General features: G+C 44.7%; 1 pseudogene; it reads left to right on the top strand.

The window, feature by feature from the left end:
• The first annotated feature begins 5,978 nt into the window (after positions 1-5,978).
• Positions 5,979-22,531, top strand: part of LOC120863446 — a 31,471-nt pseudogene continuing 14,918 nt past the window's right edge.

Below are 22,531 nucleotides of genomic sequence, written 5' to 3'. Positions count from 1 at the left end.
CTGAACTGAACTGATAGACATGTAACTATTAAAATGAAAATCGTTGTGTCCCCTTAAGATCATCTTGCATACAGAGCATGTTGGCCCTCCCGTGAGATACCCTGGTCGTGCAGATCCTAGACACCGAGGTGTAGGTCCCGCCTGGGGATGGAGCAATGGCAGGGAGTCTCTAGGAATGACAGCACTGGAGTGGTTTTATTTCTAGCTGCCAATAGGGAGAGGGTAATTAAAAAAAAAAAAAAAAAAAAGCAGTCTTGCCTCACACAGCAAACTGACTTGGGTCCCTGCCAGTCCTGCCCTGCCTTTCTCCCTTCCCACCTAGCTCCTTCTCCAGGTTTGGGCCCCATCTGTGCCTTGAGCTTCAGCCTCTGGGCTTCCTTTTGGCCACCAGCACTCACAGTGTAGATTTCCGCTTTAGTTCTTGTTGTTTGGCCTTTCACTCCTGAAGGACCCGGGGCTTGGGGTGCCAATTTTATTGGGGGAAGCCCTAGTCTTTTTTTAGCTTCTTTCCTTGCTGTTCCTTGATTCCATTCATATCGCAGCAGCTGAGCACAGAGTGCCGCTCTCCCTGGTCCTCTCTCAGCGTGGAGTGCGACCCAGTTAACTGGAGGCTCCTCCGGCCTGGCGAGCTCTCCCAGGACTCAGCGTGGGCTTGAGTTAGGGTGACCTGGACAGTGTGTTCTCAGTGGGAAATTTAACCCAGAGCGGCTACTACTGTCCTCTGCACAGTCCGTTGAGGAGCTGTGTTTTTGGAAAAGAAGCTTGGGAAGAGAAAAGCCAGAATGAGCAGGCTTTTCCTGTTGACTTAAGGCTCCCTAGGTGTGTGGGCAAGTCCTGGTGCTGCTCAGAGGCCTCCGTTGCCTCTGGTGTGATTTGAAAGCCACGGGAGGCCGAGGACTCAGCCTGGCGATGCGGTGGTCGCCTTGCTCCCTTTCTGTGCAGTACGCAGCTGAGACTGGTGAGGGCTGGCCAGGGCTGTCAGGTGGGGCCAGAAACCAGGTCCAAAGCTGAGATGCCTTTGTCCTGCGGCATGTGGGAAGGCAGCTGGACAGCCCAAGCTGGTGTCACTTTGCGTGGTGAACCTTGAGGTCAGGGCAGCCTCGTGCAGGGGGACCATGGTGGGCGAAGGAGTGCACGCAGCATGCTGGTGCCAGGAGGTGGGTGCTGGAAGGCGTGGCTGCCCTGAGGATAGAATGGATGAGATGAAACCGCTGAAGCACTGTGATGCTGGGTGGCCTTAGATAGAATCCTTAGCCTCTCTGAACTCTATTCTCATTGGTAAAATATTATGTCTGCAAGAGACGCAGCAGAACCTAGACTGAGTTCAGCAGATCTCTTCCAATATCAGCACTCTTTGAACTGATTTTATGTGACTCAGACCCTTCATTCAACATGTATTCCATGTTCTCCTCACTTTGAGCAAACTTTCTGTCTTCTTTGTCAAGAAAATAGCGATGTGTTAGGGGTGAAGTTTCTCCATGATGCTCAGGTGCAAGAATGGTCATATTGCACTTTAAAAAAAAAAAAATTCAAGTTCCAAATTGTCCCTCAAGAGTGGTGATGCTCAGTAGAAGTCATTAATGGAGCACCTTCTCTTAGGAACAGTCAGGCCTCCCTGGAGGATGGCTCAGCCCAGAAAAATCAGAGAGAGAGATCTTCCCCCTCCAGCTTATCAGGGTCATTTATTATCTGGGCAGAATGGTCCCTGGTAAGGCTGGAGGCTCCGTTCCCCATGCCTACTCCCCCACTCTACCCCTGCCCAATGCAGGCAAGGTGGCCAGGTTCTTGTGGCTGAGGAACTCAGCACCGCTCACAGCTACCCGCCACTTCTCTAGAGAGCCTGCCATCTTCAAGGAACTGCTTCAGGGAACTGCATGGCTTTCAGCCTCTTACATATCTTGCTACCTCATCTGGCCCCTTTCTTCATTCCAGGGAAGTCACCCCCAGGGTCTCACACTCACCTTCTCCAACTACAGTACACCAACTCTGCCTCCTCTCACCTCCACTGTGAACCCAGGCACACAGCAGGGTTCTTCACTCCTCATGACCATTTGGAGAAGCCCAATATGTTTTTTCCAGTGGTCATGTATGGATGTGAGAGTTGGACTATAAAGAAAGCTGAGGACTGAAGAATTGATGCTTTCGAACTGTGGTGTTGGAGAAGGCTCTTGAGAGTCCCTTGGACTGCAAGGAGATCCAACCGGTCCATCCTAGAGGAGATCAGTCCTGGGTGTTCATTGGAAGGACTGATGCTGAAGCTGAAACTCCAATACTTTGACCACTCGATGCGAAGAACTGACTCATTGGGAAAGACCCTGATGCTGGGAAGGATCGAAGGCAGGAGGAGAAGGGGACAACAGAGGATGAGATGATTGGATGGTATCACTGACTCAATGGACATGAGTTTGAGTAAACTCCGGGAGTTGGTGATGGACAGGGAAGCCTGGCGTGCTACAGTCTGTGGGGTTGCAAAGAGTCGGACACGACTGAGCGACTGAGCTGAACTGAATTAAATAAACACTTGGAAGGGAAGGCTGGGAGGGAGTTGCCATCCTGGTATCCCAGAGGCTCACTTGCAGCCCCAGAAGCACAAAAGTCATCCTAGTTCTTCAAGGCGGGAACGGGAAACACAACACAAAGGCTGACTCGTTCATTCACTAGCGATTACTACAGTAACGTGAGCAATATCGAATGTGATATCTCAGTGGATTTTCCTGCCGCAGAAGCAAGCAGCAGGGCATGAATTCCCTCAGTCTCTCGCCTCCCTACACCCGGATGTGGAGCTGCACTGACAGCTCTCAGACTCTTCCTCCAGTTTCCTAAGAGGTGGTGCCCCCTTTCGTTCTCGGCCCAGCCGGTTAGACTTGCCAGGATCAGGCTCCAAAGCCATTCTCCTTCTTGAAACTCCATCTTTGCCTCTTGCAGGTGTGTGTTCCCTTCAGACGGTAAGCTTATCGTTTCCCTGCCATTCGTTAAAAAGAAAATCATCTGTGACCTCATGTTCCCTGGAAAATATCCCATGTCCCCTTCCCCCTTATCCAAACTTCTTAGGAGAGGAACATGTACTCAGTGTGACCACTCGAGGTGCCATTCATTCACTCTGCACCCCTTGCAGTCTGGCTTGTGCCCTTGTTAAGGCCCCCAGGGCTCTTCTAATGACAAACACCAATGGGCGTTTTCCAGTCTTTGTTTTGCAATGCGTTTCTGGGGCATTTGGCAACGTGGGTTGTGCGTTCTGCTGCTCCCCCAAGGTAACAGCATCTTTCCCAGTCTGTCTCATTCATTTCTGTTTCTTCTTAACGACAGGCTTCTCTCTCTGCACCCACCACTCACATGCGCATGTTCCCTAGGTGTCTGTTTCCAGCTCACTGCTTCTCATTAGAGCTACTCTTCTTGGGTGAATTTATCTCCTCTCTGGAGTTCAACTACCACCTGTATGCTAATGACTCTCTAATTCGATCTCCTACTCAGATTCCTTCCCCAAGCTTCAGACTCACCAATTCCATTACCTGTCAGGTACCTTCCCTGGGGATTCATCAGACTTTTCAGATTGGAGTTTTCAAAAACCAAGTGCCACATCCCTCCAAACTCAATCTCTCTCTGTTGTGTCACCACCTCTTTACCCAGTGATCCAGGTTATAAAATAATAGCCTTAACGCTTCTGTCTCTCTTACCCTCTTCAACCAACTGATCATTACATTCTGCTGGTTTCCCCTCCCTTGGATTCCTTAAAATCCATCCTCCCATCTGCCAGTGCTCCTGTTATCAAATGTGCCTTCTCTTCCTGGATTAGCACAGCCACCTCAACTGGCTTCCTGGTTTCTAGACTTGCTGCCCTCAATTCTGCTCAATTCAGAGCTACCTCAGTGATCCACGGGAAACACAAGTCTGACCCCGTCCCTCTCTGCTTCCTGGAATCTACACGAGCAAGTTCAGCTTCCCTTCCGGGCACACATGGCCCTCTGTGGCCGTCTCTTGCCTAATTCTCAGGCCTTGGCTCCTTCCACTTGGATTCCAGCAACAGTCAACCGGTGGTGGTTCCTTGTACACATCTCATTTTCCCTCTATTCTTTGCTTCTGCTTTTAAAATTAAGTGTCAGGCTGGTATTATAAGGGAAGTTTTAAGTTCATCTGCTATTAAATATTAGAGGCTCTGTGCTTGGGGAGGGAGGAAAGAGAAAAGACTCACAGTTATATTCTCATTTCAGCCCCCTTTCTCCCCCACACAGACAAAAAGTATACCAGGCTTGCTAGATTTGTGGGTTCTACTCATTTAAAGCTGGTAATAAGTATTTCAGTCCCTGCTCAGTTTTCACGCCAGGCTGTTCTTACAAACTGAGGAGACTCGTTTGTTACGAAGAGTGTGCTGCCCTCCAGAGGTGGCTTTCAGAGACAGAGCAGATACCAACACAACGAACGCATTCTGCAGTTTCCCCTGTGAAGGGACTTCATAGTAAGACCTGTACTATTACTGCTGTTTGTCCAAAATGTGCTTTCCCCAGTTGCATCATTTTGATTCACAGAATTTTTATGTGCTTCCATAATAGGGTTTGGGGATAAAGCACAGGGTGTGCCTCCAGGGGCACTCAATTTGGAGTTAGAGAACTCAAGTTCCAGTTCAAGTTGTTCCACTAAAGCCTCTGAACTTAGATCTCTGACCTGTTAAACAAGGAGTGCAAGACCTCATCCAGAAAACTGAATTATCTGAAATTATATTTTAGCAAAAAAACTGGGAACAGACTTACCAATAAATACTTGTTATACACTAAGTATATACAAGGCACTAGGCTAAGAGCTGCTTTGCAGAGGTTATATATTTACATTTGATCTCTAGACAGTTAAATGAAAAATAGTTGAAAAGAATCTGGAAGACATTCAAGGTTTCAATTTAAATGGAGGAGTTTAACCCTGACCCTGAAAATAAAACTGAGCTAAAACAAATTAAAACTTACTCTGAGGTTTCCAAGAGTCTATTACAATATTCCAAGCAGTCTATTTCATGTCTGCTTTGGACATGAAAGCAGAAGTTAATCACACAACCACACTCAAACACACACACACACACTTTAATTTGTCAGTAAGCTCTGGTGTAAACTACATTTAGCCTGATCTTCCCTCCTCTGTTTTCAGCCAAAAGAAGAAAAAGGAAGTCTTTCATTTAATGACTGAACCAACTGTGATTTCTCTATATCTGTGTAATGACGACTGATGATAGGTTAAAATTATATTTATTACCTTACAATGGCAGTGGACTCCTGAGAATTTCTTTGAAGTTTCCCCGAGAAAGGGAAAAATGATTAAGAGGCCATTTGTGTTCATAGTCAGATTGGGAAGAAGAGGCCACAAAGCCCAGCCAGCACACAGTAGCTGGGAGACGAGGGGTCTGTGTTCTTGTGAATCCCCTAGGGGTGGGCGCCAGGTGAGTCTTCTGTGTTGTGGGGAGCCACATCTGTATGCTGTGCCTACAGTCCTGCTTCTGTGCTGTGTGATGCCCATGCTCCCTTTGGCATCTGCCTCTTTAGGTGGGAGATGCCGCCAAGGTCAAAGCTGGCTGCTATGCCAGGAGACCGGTACAGCTGACTGAGTAGATGGAATCTTCTTCTCAGTTACATGTCTCGGTGTCTTTGGACATGATTTCTCACATCAAGCCCATCATTTTCCCTCTCTTCATCAGTTTTACTCTCTGTAAACTGCCGACGTCCTGTGGACAGTATCGGAGAGATGTACCTAAGAGAGTATCCCAAACATTTTGAACACATACAAGGCACTCTTACTTAAAATTTATCTCTTAAGATTCCATAGCTAAGGAACCCTTTAAAAATCTTTTGGGGGCCTTGACCTCCTCCACTCAGAATTCCTTGCTGGAGGCACAACTGGGAAGTAGGTCTTGCACTGAGAAATGAAGACAGTGACTAGACTTGACTAATGGTGCCTATATTTTCCTTCCAGAAAATCGTGGCACAACTGTTGGCTAGACCATGGTCATTAAGAAATTCTCAGTGTCATCCTCCACGTGTCAGGCTGAAAACACCAAAACTAAGAAAGAGAAAGCAAAATGTAAGAACCGAATTTTATCGTGCTCTCATATTTCAAATGCATTTCAAAGTTCGGTTCCAAATCCTGTGAAGGTAAGACCCTTTGCTTGCTGTTCCATTGCTCTCTGATTTCTGACAATCACCGCAGGCTATTTCCTCCACCCTTGTCATGCTTTGCGCTACTTATTATTCTCCTCTTTCCTTTGTTTTTTCTTCGTAATGCTGATTTACCCTATTAATAGAACTTTAAGTTTGGTGGCGTGAGGTCACAGTATAGGTAGCTTGTAAGACCTAACAGTATATTTCGGTTCAGTTCAGTCACTCAGCCGTGTCTGACTCTTTGTGACCCCATGAATCGCAGCACGCCAGGCCTCCCTGTCCATCACCAACTCCTGGAGTTCACTCAGACTCATGTCCATTGAGTCAGTGATGCCATCAGCCATCTCATCCTCTGTCGTCCCCTTCTCCTCCTGCCCCCAATCCCTCTCACCATCAAGGTCTTTTCCAATGAGTCAGCTCTTCGCATCAGGTGGCCAAAGTATTGGAGTTTCTTCAGCTTCAACATCAGTCTTTCCAAAGAACACCCAGGACAGATCTCCTTTAGGATGGACTGGTTGGATCTCCTTGCAGTCCCAGGGACTCTCAAGAGTCTTCTCCAACACCACAGTTCAAAAGCATCAATTCTTCGGTGCTCAGCTTTCTTCACAGTCCAACTCTCACTGGATAATATGGAATGCTAAGTCTGGAGGAGGAAAAGTTATTTGTATCACTTCTCCCACAAAAACACACTTCTCTGTGATTCGGTCTGTATTTCTGGTTGGGGGGCAGAGCCACTTCACGTGTGCACCATGTGGAATCTTCGATCCCCGGTCACAGATCAAACCCATGCTCCCCGCTTTGGAAGGGGAGAGTCTTAACCACCAGACCACCAGGGCAATCCCATGAGTTCCGGGCTAAATAGAGTGCATCTTCAATGTCAGGACTGTGATTTGGTGGATGGTCTCGCAGCTCTTCGGAGGGAGATCCCATTGCTTTTCCTGGCAGAGGGGGCGTGTGGTGAGCAGGAAGCGGATGCCCTGCCCAGAGGCCAGGGTAATGGGAAATGCAGCAGAACATCCTGTTCCTGGGAGACCTTCCGCCTGGCTGTTTGTGCTCTGGAGACTTGGCTTCTGGTGTTTTTTGCGCAGACCTTTGGACCTTGGCAAGGCCACCTGTGTTTCTGTCTTGATGCGTGTGCTAGCCTGGCTCTGGTTCCGTGTGTGTTGTGGCAGTGGAGACCGCCTGGACTCTCTCTGCTGAGTTTCCGAAACACTTTACTCAGAAATAGAAACTGTTACTTGAGCAAAAAAGTAACAAAGTTTCTTTCCTAATTCTTGCCTGAAGAATGAAGGGATAGGTTTCTGGTTTTAGTGGTGATTTTTAAAGTTTCTGCCTATTGTCAGATACCTACGCAGAATACTTTTAGCTGTGTAACTTGAATAATATATACCAGGAAAGCACCATCAGAGGCTTTTGATAACATAGTGCCAAATGAGGATAATAGCTTAATGATCCCAAGAAAAATCTTTCCAACAGCTTGGTGCTTGGTATTTGTATCAGTAAAATGGAACCAAAATGTAAAAGCAGTATGAATAACAAAGCTTTCCTCGCTAGGGCTTTGGGAAGGATGCCAGGTAGTCCTTATGAATTATTTTAAATCTCCTGGAAGGAGGGCCCATTTTAAACTCAAGTTATTGCTGTCACTCATTCTTTATCATGACATTGCACACTGTATGTAAATGGGAAATGAAAGAGGGGGCGAGTTAAGTGGTGAAGTTAAAACCACACAATGAGCTGGGGAAAACCCCTAAAAGCAAAGAGGTACATTTGTTTCATCAAGAAACAGCCGTATCTGGGCAAAGCCCCAGAGTTTGAAGTGACAAGGACACTTAACATAGACCCTGAATTCACAGACATGTGGGCAAATAACGTAGTTACACTGGTGCAGTGCACGCGAAATCACCATGGTCCTTTTCTTCAGAGGAGACAGGAGGTGGGACTCGCTCAGGATGAGACTCTTGTGTGGTTGATGTGTAGGTGCAGGGAGCAGGTGACCCTGGGGAACCCCCCCCACCCCAGGTTCCTGATGGAGACCGGGGGGAGAGGCTGCAGGTGGGAAGGGACAGATGCCTTGAGCTCTGCATGCTGGGATCCTAAACTTCATCCCCCCAGACACCTGAAGTCTGGCTTGAACTCATGGCCTTTCAACCAGAAAAGCATTACAGAAAGACGGTATGACAACAGGCTGTGGAACGGAGAAGATGACAGGGTGAGACTTTGTGACCAGTCAGTATGAAGAGAAAGAAGGAGATTCAGCCAAGTATTATCTTTACTGTTTGCCCCAAGGTTATTTTTTGCAACACATAATGACAACAGTTAAATAAGGACACAATATTATCTAATTTGTGCTGCTGTCTCCCAGGACCTGGAACACATTCTGCAGGAGCCCACTTTTATCTCGAGGGTCCTCTGGGAAAGGGTTCCTGAAAGGGTTCCCTTTCAACTCAGGTCTCTGTGTGGAAGGAGCTTGATGCTGAAAACCACTGGTTCCTTTTGCCCTCACCTCCCCCTGGTGGTTACCATGGTTTTCATCTTTGTTCCAAGTTATACCAGTCTGGTTCAATTTTTATTTCTGTTAATTTTTAATGGCTTAGTAGCTCAATGATCCTGGCTTTGAATCTCTTGAATGTGGATTGTCAGTAAGGATTGAATCAGCCTGTTGGCTCCAAATAGACTCTGAAATCCAGTAACACTCATGGTGTGTTTATTTACTCAGGTGGCTATTGGATCCCAGAAGGAGAAATGGCCAAAGAGTAGAATCCAGTCAAAGCATCTTTGGTTGCCAAGAGAGTTCTGGTTGCATAAGCTCTGCCCTCATGGAAGCATTCTCCCTTCCAAGGAGGATGTGACTGTCCTCTTTTCTTATCACTTACTTTATTTTACAGGAAGCTTTCATATCCTCCCAACCAGTAATCATATCAGATTTGGTTCTAGGCTCTACAAAGAAAATGCTATGATGATTTTCTAATTAGAAATTAACTTATATTACAGCTGTAACTATGCTGAGCCTTATGCAGAATAATGGAAATTAACTAAGTAGTCATTAATTTATATCTAAGTGTTACCATCACCACATATGCTGAGGGAAGCATTAGTGAGTATACTTGAGATGTATTTACATGGAAAAAATTAAAACAGTGTAATAGAGAAATTCTGGCCCTAGGATTAATAAAATCGTATTTTGTTAAACTCTACTGCCTAAGCTATTACATACAAAAGGATACTTTGTTCATAGCATGTAAATAATCATGATTCTCAGTGGGAATTATTTGCATTTTAATTGTCACCAGTAATGAAGAGTTTGTATCTTACTCATCCCCTTGTTATTGGAAAGGATACTTTACCATAATTCACATTTTTATCATAAGAATGTTATCCTAAACATTTTGGTTACAATCTCCTTTTGTAGAATGACTTTCTGTCTGACTCTGTTTTGGTTTGTTTGTTTGTTTAAATCAACTGTTGTAACAGTTGATTAAGCTCAACGTGGCTTTTCTGAAAGCCAGCCTGAAGGTTGAATTAGGGATAACAACTTTCACTTTGAGGAGAGGAGCTGAATTTGAGTTCTCATTAGTGTAAGCGCCAGAATAACAACCCACGGTCTTCCTTAATATAGTGGTTCCATTTACATACCATATCCTCAGACTACCTCTACTGTGACTTTCTTAATGTTGTTCTTTAAAATGATGCATCTCTCACTTAAATAAACTTTCCTTAAGTGGAACTTTTAGATAATGACTTCAGATGAAAAACCAGAATTCCCTGCCACAATAGAAGGTAATCATGAAAAGAAATAATGGTGAAAACAAGAAAATATTATTGAGTTCCAGCTAGAAACAGGAGCCTACCAAAAAGGCACTTGAGCCTAAGGATTTCTATCTTTTGGTCTTTCTTTTATGTAGAGAGTTAAAGACACTAAATGGAGACTTTCTTTAGATGTAACGAAGAGCATAGAACAACTGAGAAGAGTGTAGGAACACATTCTCACAATGTGCTTGAGTGGTGTTAACGCTGAAACTCCAATACTTTGGCCACCTGGTGGGAATAGCTGACTCATTGGAAAAGACCCTGATGCTGGGAAAGATTGAAGGCAGGAGGAGAAGGGGGCTGCAGAGGATGAGATGGTTGGATGGCATCACTGACTTCAACGGACATGCGTTTGAGCAAACTCTGGGAAATAGGGAAGGGCAGGGAAGCCTGGCGTGCTGCGGTCCATGGGGTCACAAAGTCGGACACAACTGAGCAACGGTGGAACAACAATGCCTTCCCCTGGCTCCAAGTCACCTTCAGCTTGGAAAACAATACCTCAGTAAAAATGAATTAAACCCTATTAAAACCCCTATGTTTAACAACTGGGGGTTCAGTTCAGTTCAGTTTAGTCACTCAGTTGTGTCTGACTCTTTGTGACCCCATGGACCACAGCACTCCAGGCCTCCCTGTCCATCACCAACTCCTGGAGTTTACTCAGATTCATGTCCATTGAGTTGGTGATGCTATCCAACCATCTCACCCTCTGTCATCCCCTTCTCCTCCCACCTTCAATCTTTCCCAGCATTGGTGGTGTACAACTCTCCAAGTGAGATCACATTGAACCTATGGCTCTTGTTCTCCAGAAGTCTCCTTCCTCTTGGGGATTCTCACTGCCGCTGCCGTTGCCACCAAGGTGGCCTCGAGATGTGTCCCCCTGGACATCTTGGCTCAAGTAGGAACAGAGCCTTCCTCCTTCACTCCTCTGGGGACATCTGAGAAGAGACTGGACATTTACATAAAACCACAAACCCATGGGATAACAGAAAGGAAATAAGCAGGATAACTTCCTTTGCCTTTTTATCTTTGGAGTTCCCTTGAGGCAGTGGTCCTCAAACTTTTGCTTGCATGGAAATCACCTGGAGGGCTTGTTGAACCAACAGCATGCGGGGCCCACCCCAACATCTTCTGATTCAGCAGGTCTCTGCTGGGATGTGAGATGCTCACCAGAGGCCCGAGGCTGCAGGTCTGGCGATCGCATTGGGATGAACCCCTGTCCAGAGGAGAGGAGACACGGTGTCCACCTGCCTTCAGCCCAGGCCCCTGTTGGAAGTTATGTGGGCATGGATCCTAGTTCCAAAGTGGAGAGGCACCTGTCTCATAAATGAGTTTGAATGTAATTCTCTGTCTCAAGCTAGAACAGCTCTTCCCTCCTGGCTGCCCACACACCTCCCTTGCAGTGAGGTCAGGCCACCGTGTTTCTCAAGCCTACGGTGTGCATTTCCCTCATTTTTGCATTTCTGAAACGGACATGTATTTCACAGGCGTTGTCGGTCATAGTGCAAATCCAGTCTTAGTTGTTCAAGTTATTTGCACGTGTTTTGGTACTGCCTGAGTGGATTTCATTGTGGCTTAAAGTGTTTTTAAAATGATGGTCCTGTGACTGAGTACCTAAACAAAAAGTGGTTGTGTATGAAGAAAAGCATGGGAACAGGATACTGGGTCCTACGGTTGGTACTGAAGCAAATATTTTGTTACGAGAATGATAGCAGGTCTGTACTTCTAAAAAGCTATGATATTAAGATATGTTTAACTTAAAATAGTAACATTTATAACACAGCCATTTAAATGATGGTGAAAATGTTACTCTCAAAAAATTCCTTTAGGGGAATATATAAGCAAAAAAAAAAATTGAAGACCTCAGTTTTACATTGCAGTTCTCTAAATGGTCCTCACAGAACTGACATCTGGCCAAAATGAATTCTTGATCCATGGAAAAATGTGAAAGTAAGGACAGTTTATTCATTTAAAAAGAAATGAAGCTTTTCAGTTAAAAGTTCTGAATTCTGAATCAGGTCCTTTCTACATTTTTTGGATTAAAAGGAGTTAAAATATTCTTTAGTTTCAAAATAGTGATGTTAATATAGAACAGCTGCCCCCTTTTCCATATTTCCTTTTAAAGCAACAACCATGGGCTTCATAGAGCCTATATGAAGAGGCTATATGAATAAAACCAGATTTCATTTTGCTACTGTGACACACAAGTACAACCATAACTTGAAAAGTGTTGCAGTTGAAAGCAGAAAAAATTGCGAGATCCCTGAGAGTACATGGCATAAATGTCCGCATCACGAGATGACTGTTTCAGGCATCTCAGCACAGCTCAGCGGACATGACTTTTCTTAGTGGGTCAGATGGAGAAGGCAATGGCACCCCACTCCAGTACTCTTGCCTGGAAAATCCCATGGACGGAGGAGCCTGGAAGGCTGCAGTCCACGGGGTCGCTGAGGGTCGGACACGACTGAGCGACTTTACTTTCACCTTTCACTTTCATGCATTGGAGAAGGAAATGGCAACCCACTCCAGTGTTCTTGCCTGGAGAATCCCAGGGACGGGGGAGCCTGGTGGGCTGCTGTCTATGGGGTCGCACAGAGTCGGACACGACTGAAGTGACTTAGCAGCAGTAGTGGGTCAGAAAACAGTGGTGTGGCGCACAGGTGATGATGCTTTAGGTTTGATCAGCCGTCCCAGCACCTGGATGAACCCCGGCTCAATACATATGTACTGAATGAATTGATCACTGAAGAACTTGGATTAAAGCTCCTACATGGATTATCACTTTGTATTTACCCTTGTGAACTTGATAGAACTAATGTTGTTCAGTCACCATTTCCTCCTCCAGGGGCTCTTCCCAACCCAGGGATCGAAGCCATGTCTCCTGCATTGGCAGGTGGATTCTTTACTCCTTGAGGCACGTGGGAAGCTCCTCTTCTTGTATAGCCTGGTATATAGTTAGTGCTAAAATGTGTTGAATATATGAGCAATATGGAACAGTTGAAAATTTCTCCCAGTACGAATTTTTTTCTCATTAGCTAATAGTTTAGCTTTTTTGAGTATTAATCTCATTATTCATCCAGTGCCAAACATGAGTATCAATCAAACGGCATGAGAAGGAAATCCCTTATTAACTATGAAAGCAAGCAGTGGTTCATCTGCCATGAAGAGAATTCAGATTAGAATGAATGAGAATCAGGTAGACGCAATTAATATTCTGACAACTGGACCATGATCTAATGAGAAATTAAACAGTCTCCTCTTCCTTTATGTCCTCATTTACTTTTGTTGGGGTTTGTGTGGATATGCTGGCTTAATTTGCTTTTGTCGAGTGTATTTTTCTTGGGACTGGAATAAGTGACTAATACCTGGAAAGTGGATGGCAGGCACGCTGAAGCGAGAGGCAGAGCAGACAGAATTTCTGTGTCAAGCGCAGTTTCTCAGGCTGGATTATATTTGAGATTTGTTTGTATTGGTTCTTTCCTTTTTCTCTTAACACAAACCTCTGAAAAACCACATCAAGTGGCTAATCATGGAATCACAGGATGCAATGTCTCTTCGACACAAGAGGTCAGCATTTCAACACAGATGAATGGGGTGAGGGTTTGCCTTCAGTTCTGCTGCTTTGCACGGGCTTGATGTGCTTAGGTGTGCGAGGGTGTAATTTGTCTTTTGCACACCGCTTTCATTTCCAGTTTAGAATGTAGACGGCTCCCTTTTAATCAGTCTGCTAGTGCTGTGGGAAATGGTGTCTAACAGCAAGTCTTCCCAGTATTACTGCCGCCCCCCCCGCCCCTGCCCCTGCCATGGTTTCAGAAAGCTTCAGTCACCTCTTGATAGATATTAATTTTCCTTTCCCTAAAAGAGGTCCTTAAACTGAGAAGTCTTTAATCTGTGCTTGCTTAATAAATGTCTTGGATGATTTCCTAGGCTGCACTATTTTATTGATGCCAATTTGCCAAGAAAAAGGGCTGTGGAATGAATGAGACTGTATATTGATTCTGGGTTTATTTGGGACTTTTGACAGCATTGGGTTTCATGATCATGGCTCTTTTTTTAAATTGAAGTACAGTTGGTTTACAGCACTGTGTTCCAAGTGTACTGCAAGATCATTAAGTTATATATGTGTGTGTGTATATTTACTTTTTCAGATTATTTTCCATTACAGGTTATTATTAGATATTAAATATAGTTCCTTGTGCTATACAGTAGATCCTTACTGATTATATGTTTTATATACAGTAGTGTGTATCTGATAATGTTCAACTCCTAATTTATCTCTCTTGGCCTTTCCCCTTTGGTAACCATAAGTTTGTTTTCTATGTCTGTAAGTCTATTTCTGCTTTGCAGATAAGTTCATTTGTATCATTTTTTAAGATTCCACTTACAGGTGATACCAGATGCTATTTGTTCCAGTTACTTCACTTAGTATAATAATATCTAGGTCCATCCGTGTTGCTGCAAAATAGCGCTATTGCATTCTTTTTATGGCTGAGTAATATTCTGCTGTGGACTTCCCAGGTAACTTGGTACTAAAGAGTCCGCCTTTCAAAGCAGAAGACTTGAGTTCAGTCCCTGGGTCAGGAAGAGCCCCTGGAGGAGGAAATGCAGCCACTCTTGTATTAAGGAAATCCTGGGAAATCCCATGAGCAGGGGAGCCTGGCAGGAAGGGGTTGCAAAGAGTTGACACAACTTAGTGACTAAGTAATGGAGAAGGCGATGGCACCCCACTCCACTGCTCTTGCCTGGAAAATCCCATGGACGGAGGAGCCTGGTAGGCTGCAGGCCATGGGGTCGCGAAGAGTTGGACACAACTGAGCAACTTCACTTTCACTTTTCACTTTCATGCATTGGAGAAGGACATGGCAACCCACTCCAGTGTTCTTGCCTGGAGAATCCCAGGGATGGGGAGCCTGGCTGGAGGCTGTCTATGGGGTCACATAGAGTCGGACACGACTGAAGCGACTTAGCAGCAGCAGCGGCAGCAGTGACTAAGTAGCAGCAGCACACGCAATATTCCATTCTGTGTGTGTGTGTGTGTGTGCGCGCGTGCACGCGCACGCGTGTGTGTGTGCATGTGTGCACGCCTCCCAGGTAGCTCAGCTGGTAAAGAATTCGCCTGCAATGCAGGAGACACTGGTTCGATTCCTGGGTCAGGAAGTTCCCCTGGAGAAGGGAACAGCTACCTGTTCCAGTATTCTGGCCTGGAGAATTCCATGGACAGTGCAGCCTGGCAGGCTGCAGTCCACAGGGTCACAAGGAGCGCCCTTCACATATACATGTGGGCGTGTACACCACATCTTCATCCATTCATCTGTCGATGGACAGTTAGGTACCTTTCCTGTCTTGGCTGTTATAAATAGTGCTGCTATGAATGTTAGGGTGCCTGTATCTTTTCAAATTAGAGTTTTCACTTTTTTTCTAGGTATATGCCCAGGAGTGGGATTGCTGGATCATATGATAACTCCATTTTTAGTCTTTTAAAGAACTTTCAGACTGTTGTGCACAGTGGATGCACCAATTTACATTCCCACCAATGGTGTAGGAGGGTTACCTTTTCTCCATACCCTCTAACATTTATTATCTGTAGACTTTTTGATGATGACCATTCTGATGGGGTGAAGTGATACCTCCTTGTAGTTTTGATCTGCATTTCTTTAACAGCAATTTGAGCATCTTTTCATGGACATATAAGAGCATCTGTATGTCTGCTTGGAGAATTGTCTATTTAGGTCTTTTGTTCATTTTTTTTGGACTGGGTTGTTTGTTTTTTAATATTGAGCTGAATGAGCTGTTTATATATTTTGGAAATTAATCCCATTTTGGTCACATCATTTGCAAATATTTTCTCTCCTTCCACGGATGGTCTTTAATTTTGTTTATGGTTTCCTTTATGCAAAAGCTTTTAAGTTTAATTAGATCCCATTTGTTTTTATTTCCATTACTCTAGGAGATGTAGTCAAAAAATATTGCTGCAATTTATGTTAAAGAGTATTTGCCTATGTTTTCCTCTAGGAGTTTTATAGTATCCAGTCTTACATTTAGGTCTTTGATCCAATTTGAGTTTATTTTCGTGTATAGTTTTAGAGTGTTCTAATTCTTTCTTTTACATGTGGTGTCCAGTTTTCCCAACACCACTTTATTGAAAAGACGGTCTCTTCTCTCTTTATATTCTTGCCTCCTTTGTTGTAGATCAGTTGACCACAAGGTTGTGGGTTTATATCTAGGCTGTCTATCCTGTTCCATTGGTCTATGTATCTGGTTTTTTGTGTATGTGTGTGCCAGGACCATACTGTTTGATTACTATATGGTAATTAAGTCAAACTTTGTAATCAGTTATGAAGTCATGGACTATGATTCCTCCAGCTCTGTTCTTTTTCAAGATTGCTTGACTATTTGAGGTCTTCTGTGGTTGCATACATATTTTAGTTATGTGAAAAATAGTGTTGATAATTTGATAGGCATTGCATTGAATATATAGATTGCCTTGGGTAGCACAGTCATTTTAACAACATGGATTCTTCCAGTCCAAGGACATGGAAGATTGTTCCATCTCTTTATGTTATCCTCAGTTTATTTCATCATTGTCCTAATAGTTTTCAGAGTACAGCTGTTTTGTTTCTTTGGACAGGCTTATTCCTCGGATGATCATTGCTTTTGGATCTGCCCTTTCACTACCGTTCCTAACTCAGTGTAAATGCTTGCTGCAGTATGTCTTGGGACATGCTATATGTTCCTCATAATTTGAAAAGAAGTTGCAGTAGAGTTCACTCCATTTGGTGAAAATTTCTATTAATTTTGACAAGTGAATAGTCATGTAGCAGCCGTTAGAACTGGACATGAAACAACAGACTGGTTCCAAATAGGAAAAGGAGTACGTCAAGGCTGTATATTGTCACCCTGCTTATTTAACTTATATGCAGAGTACATCATGAGAAACGCTGGGCTGGAAGAAGCAAAAGCTGGAATCAAGATTGCCGGGAGAAATATCAATCACCTCAGATATGCAGATGACACCACCCTTATGGCAGAAAGTGAAGAGGAACTAAAAAGCCTCTTGCTGAAAGTGAAAGAGGAGAGTGAAAAAGTTGGCTTAAAGCTCAACATTCAGAAAACAAAGATCATGGCATCTGGTCCCATCACTTCATGGGAAATAGATGAGGAAACAGTGGAAACAGTGTCAGACTTTATTTTTGGGGATCCAAAATCACTGCAGATGGTGATTGCAGCCATGAAATTACAAGACGCTTACTCCTTGGAAGAAAATTTATGACCAACCTAGATAGCGTATTCAAAAGCAGAGACATTACTTTGCCGACTAAGGTCTGTCTAGTCAAGGCTATGGTTTCTCTGATAGTCATGTATGGATGTGAGAGTTGGACTGTGAAGAAAGCTGAGCGCCAAAGAATTGATGCTTTTGAACTGTGGTGTTGGAGAAGACTCTTTGAGAGTCCCTTGGACTACAAGGAGATCCAACCAGTCCATCCTAAAGGAAATCAGTCCTGGGTGTTCATTGGAAGGACTGATGCTGAAGCTGAAACTCTAATACTTTGGCCACCTGATGTGAAGAGTTGACTCACTGGAAAAGACCCTGATTTTGGGAGGGACTGGGGGCAGGAGGAGAAGGGGATGACAGAGGATGAGATGGCTGGATGGCATCACCGACTCGATGGATGTGAATTTGGGTGAACTCTGGGAGCTGGTGATGGACAGGGAGGCCTGGCATGCTGCGATTCATGGGGTCGCAAAGAGTCAGACACGACTGAGCGACTGAACTGAACTGAAGCTTTTTATAATTCATTAAAAGAATTGTTACTTTTGTCATAACCTGTTCCTCCCTAGTTTTTCCCATCTTGGTTAACAATACCACCATTCATCCAATTACTCAGGCAAGAAACTTCATTACTGTCTCTGTTCTCAGCTTAGAAAATTTCCCATCACAAAGCAGACATTCAATAAACATTTGTGGAGAAAAAGAGCACTTGGACAAACATATACACTTGAATGTCTAAAATCTGATTGATTCGCACTGCTTTCATATCATAGGTTGTTAAGTCTTTCGCATGAACAGTCAATCTCAGACATTTGGCACGTAAAGCACGGGACGCTTTTTGCTGTGCTTCCTTGTGTTTAAGGTGGTTTGAAATAATCGACCATATTTTGTCATGCTGTAAGATGATATATTTTTCTCAGTTCATTTGTCCATTGCTTCCCTTCACGAATAATCGACATATGAGGTTGTTGTCATGTACCAAACCCTGTGTGAGCCCTGGTGATGAGGATGTGAGCAATGGAGTTATCTTCTCTGCCCTCAGGGCGTTTGCAGGTTGGCAGGAGAGGCAGACAGAACAAATAATGACAAATGTCCCTTGTCATGTTGGTGTGATGTATTAAGGGAATGTGTCATGGGCAACGCTTGACTTAGCCTGAGATGGAATCAGTAAAGCCTTCTGGGGGAGGCGACGTCTGAGGCGATCTGAGAGCAGGGTGGCAGTGAGCAGGCGAAGAACAGGGGTGCGTGTTTCAGATGGAGGGAACAGCGTACAGCAGGGAGGAAGAAACGTTGCTTGTTAAAGACAAAACAGCAACAACCCCAACAATCTGGAAGAAGGCCTGAGGGGTTGGATCAGGGTGAGTGGATGGGAAAAGGGATGTGAAATGAGACCAAAAAAAAAGGCAGCTAGAACCAGATCACAGGGGCCTCAAAGAGCAGAGTAAAGATTTTTGGCCTTAATCCCAACAGCAATAGGCAATTTGAGGGTTTATAAAGAAAGCAACACAATTGTAGTTTTCACTTGTAAAGTGAGACTTCAGCTTCAGTGGGGAGATCGATTATAGAAGGTAACGATGAATGCACAGGCGGAGACCAGTAAGATGACTGCGCTCAACCTGTTGAAAGTGAAAGTCGCTCAGTCATGTCAGACTCTTTGCAACCCCATGGACTATACAGTCCATGGAATTCTTCAGGCCAGAATACTGGAGTGGGTAGCCTTTCCTTTCTCCAGGGGATCTTCCCAACCCAGGCATCGAACCCAGATCTCCTGTATTGCAGGCGGATACTTTACCAGCTGAGCCACAAGGGAAGCCCAAGAATACTGGAGTGGGTAGCCTATCCCTTCTCCAGGGGCTCTTCCCAACCGAGGAATCCAACCAGGGTCTCCTGCATTGCAGGCAGATTCTTTACCAACTGAGTTACTGTTACCACATCATAAATCCCTCCAAAGCTTAGCAGCTTACAGCAAACACCCTCATCATTCGTGCTTTGGGACCCTGGCCTGGCTTGCCTAGAGACACTGCTTGAGACCTCACAGGGCTACAGCCCAGGTGTCTGCTGGGACGATGCCATGTCTCGGGCCCACGGGAGGGAGGGCCACATCCATACTCACTCATGTGGCTGTTGACCAGAATCAGTTCCTCTGGAACTACTGGACTGGGGACTTCTGGTGTGTGATAGTTGTTGTTGGAGGCTTCTATTCGGTTCTGTGCCGTCCGGGTCTCCACGGGGTGGCTCTCAGCACGGTGGCAGCTGGATTCCTTCAGAAGCAGCAAGTGAGAGAATGAGAAGGAAATGAGAGCTCGAGTAATCTTGTCACCCTCTCAGCAGTCGCATCCCATCGTGTTCACTGTGTTCTATTAGAGGTGGAGGGCGAAAGGGCCATACCACAGTGTGAATAGCAGCGGGTGGGAGTCGCTCGGGGCCGTCGTAGAGGCTGCCACCATGTGGCTGTTCCGATGATCTGACTCAGAAAGATGCAATTTGACCTTAGGGGGTAGGAGATTGAATTGGCAAAACTTGATAGTTGCTTTGGATATGGTGGATAAAGAAATGAGAGATTTTAAAGACTGCAGATTTCAGGCTCGAGCACCTGAGTTGATGCCAGCACTGTTTACTTGCAGTGACATCCTGCAGGAATGGAGAGATAAGTTCAGTTCTGGGCATATTAGGTTTCAGGTGACTCTGCAGTATCTAATTTGAAAATCAGACAGGTGGTTCTGTATTCAGATTTGGAGCTCATAAGAAAGCTATGGGTCAGATGATTGTTGTTGTTTAGTAGCTCAGTAATGTCCAGCTCTTTGTGGCCCCATGAACTGCAGCACGCCAGGCTTCCCTGTCCTTCACTATCTCCTGGAGTCTGCTCAAATTCATGTCCATTGAGTCAGTGATGCCATCCAACCATCTCATCCTCTGTTGCCCCCTTCTCCTCCTGCCCTCAATCTTTCCCAGCATCAGGGTCTTTTTCAGTGAGTCAGCTCTTCACATCAGGTGGCCAAAATATTGGAGCTTCAGCTTTAGCATCAGTCCTTCCAGTGAATATTCAGGGTTTATTTCCTTTAGGATTGACTGGTTTGATCTCCTTGCACTCTAAGGGACTCTCAATTCTTCTCCAGCACCACAGTGTGAAGGCATCAATTCTTCAGTGCTTAGCCTTCTTTATGGTCCAACTCTCACATCCATACATGACTACTGGAAAGATCATAGCTTTGACTATATGGACCTTTATCAGGAAAATGATGTCTCTGCTTTTTAATATGCTGTCTAGACTTGTCATAGCTTTCTTCCAAGGAGCAAGTGTCTTTTAATTTCATAGCTGCAGTCACCATCCACAGTGATTGGAACCCAAGAAAATAAAATATGCCCCTGTTTCCGCATCTATTTGCCATGAAGTGATAGGACCAGATGCCATGATCTTAGTTTTGGGACGTTGAGTTTTAAGCCAGTGTTTTCACTCTTCTCTTTCACTCTCATCAAGAGGCTCTTTGGTTCTTCTTCTCTTTCTGCCGTTAGAGTGGTATCCTCTGCATGTCTGAGGTTGTTGATATTTCTCCCAGCAATCTTGATTCAAATGATAGAGCTTGCATTTGTCAGCATGGGGATGGTAATTAAAGTCTTTCTGGGTCCCTGGAAGCACAAATTTCCCAAAAGACAAGAGGTCACTGGGAATGGGTTGAGTAGACTCTAATTCTACCCTGGTTCCTGGATTCATCCATTCTACATATTGGAGACAGAATAACACGTAATGAACATTGGCATAAGGTACATGTTACATCCTGAAAGCAACACCCTGACCTCACTGGGTGTCATCTCCAGGCTGTAACCTCAGTTGTCCCTTTATGAAGCTATACCAGTCTGTTTCAGGACAGCAGTGTCTGGGTTAGGCAGAATTTGAGAGACTAGCAGCAGTCTGTGTTTAGTTTGTACCAGCGTACCAAGCTGACCCACCTATGAACCAGACCTAGCTACTTTCTTCCTCCATCATTAGATGGGTTCTTGGATATTATATAACAGGGCCATTCCAAAATGCCCACATCTTGGAGCCTTTAGATCTTCTCCTTGGAACTCTAATGAGACTGTCCTGGTATCTTCACCTCATTTAACAGTGTCTTTGACACTTATGTCCTAAGAGTCATCTCAGAAATGCATTAGAATCAGCTCCAAAGCTTGAAGGAAACTGGAGGTGCCACTGAAAGAAAAAAGACCCCCAAACCAAGGGAGAGGCACACAGACTGATGAAAGCAATTTGAGGGGACCAGCAGACCACCCTTGATGTCTACTGCAAAGTCATAGGGGCGGATGATGTGAAGAGAGTGTAGAGAGAGAAGAGCAAGGATTTCAGATAAAGCCCTCCCAACATGACCCCAGTAGTCAATGTTTGAGAAGAGATTGCCAGCAAATGAGACAGGAACAAAGTTGCATAAGAGATGATGCTCAGGTAGAAAAAAAGGATCATTCCATTTAATTGGCAGGTGCTAAGTCATTAAGTTAGCTGAGAGCTCAGATACCTTCAATGGATGTAGTGTCAAGCGATAATGATGAGCTTGGTGAGAGGAAGTGAGACAGTGAGCCCAGGAACCAGATTTCCCATGAAGAGGGGAAGAGAAGAAAATGAAGCCAAATTAAAAAAATAAATAACACCAGAAGGAAAGAAATAGGGTGGTGGATGGAAAGACTATGGGGTTATCTAGGGTTTTATTCTGTATTTGATTTTTAAAGAAAATAATTTGCAGAGACATGAGCATGGCTAAATGCTAGTGGGAAGGAGCTAGGAGACACAGAGGGCGAGGGGGATGGTGGGGTAAGGGGGAGAGAGAGAGGCAAACTGAGATTCTTTTGCACACAATTTTGGAGAAGAAAAATCTAAAAGAGAAGAATTTAAGCCTGGATGGAGGGATTGATTTTCATGGGAAGAGGCAACCTCTGCTTTGAAACAGGAGGGAGGAGAATGGGAGAGTTTAGGAATTTGGTGTGAGAAGCTGCAATTATATAATTTCAATCTGATGACTTATTCTCCTTGAGTAGGAGTTAAGGCCATTTGAGAAGAGTCTCAGCGTCAGAGGAAGTAGGAGGTGTGAGATTGGTGGACAGTGTCTAAAAGGAAGCTCAGCTAGTGTGCAGAAGGTGGACAGATGACTTCAGCAATGAGAATTAGAGAATGGTCTTGCCAGGTAACACACAGCTCACCAGGTCCAGGGTCAGCTCAGCAGGTCCAGGGTTGGCAGAGAGTAGACAATACATGTCTGAAGCATGGACATGCTGCCAACCCTGAGGTACTTGGGAAACTAGAAAATAAGCAACTTTTATTAGAAGGGAAGTGGTA

The sequence above is a fragment of the Oryx dammah genome, unplaced genomic scaffold, assembly GCF_014754425.2.
Source record: "Oryx dammah isolate SB20612 unplaced genomic scaffold, SCBI_Odam_1.1 HiC_scaffold_5, whole genome shotgun sequence".
Lineage (NCBI taxonomy): Eukaryota > Metazoa > Chordata > Mammalia > Artiodactyla > Bovidae > Oryx > Oryx dammah.
The sequence above is the reverse complement of the archived record's forward strand: the minus strand, read 5'-3'. Positions and strand labels throughout refer to the sequence as shown.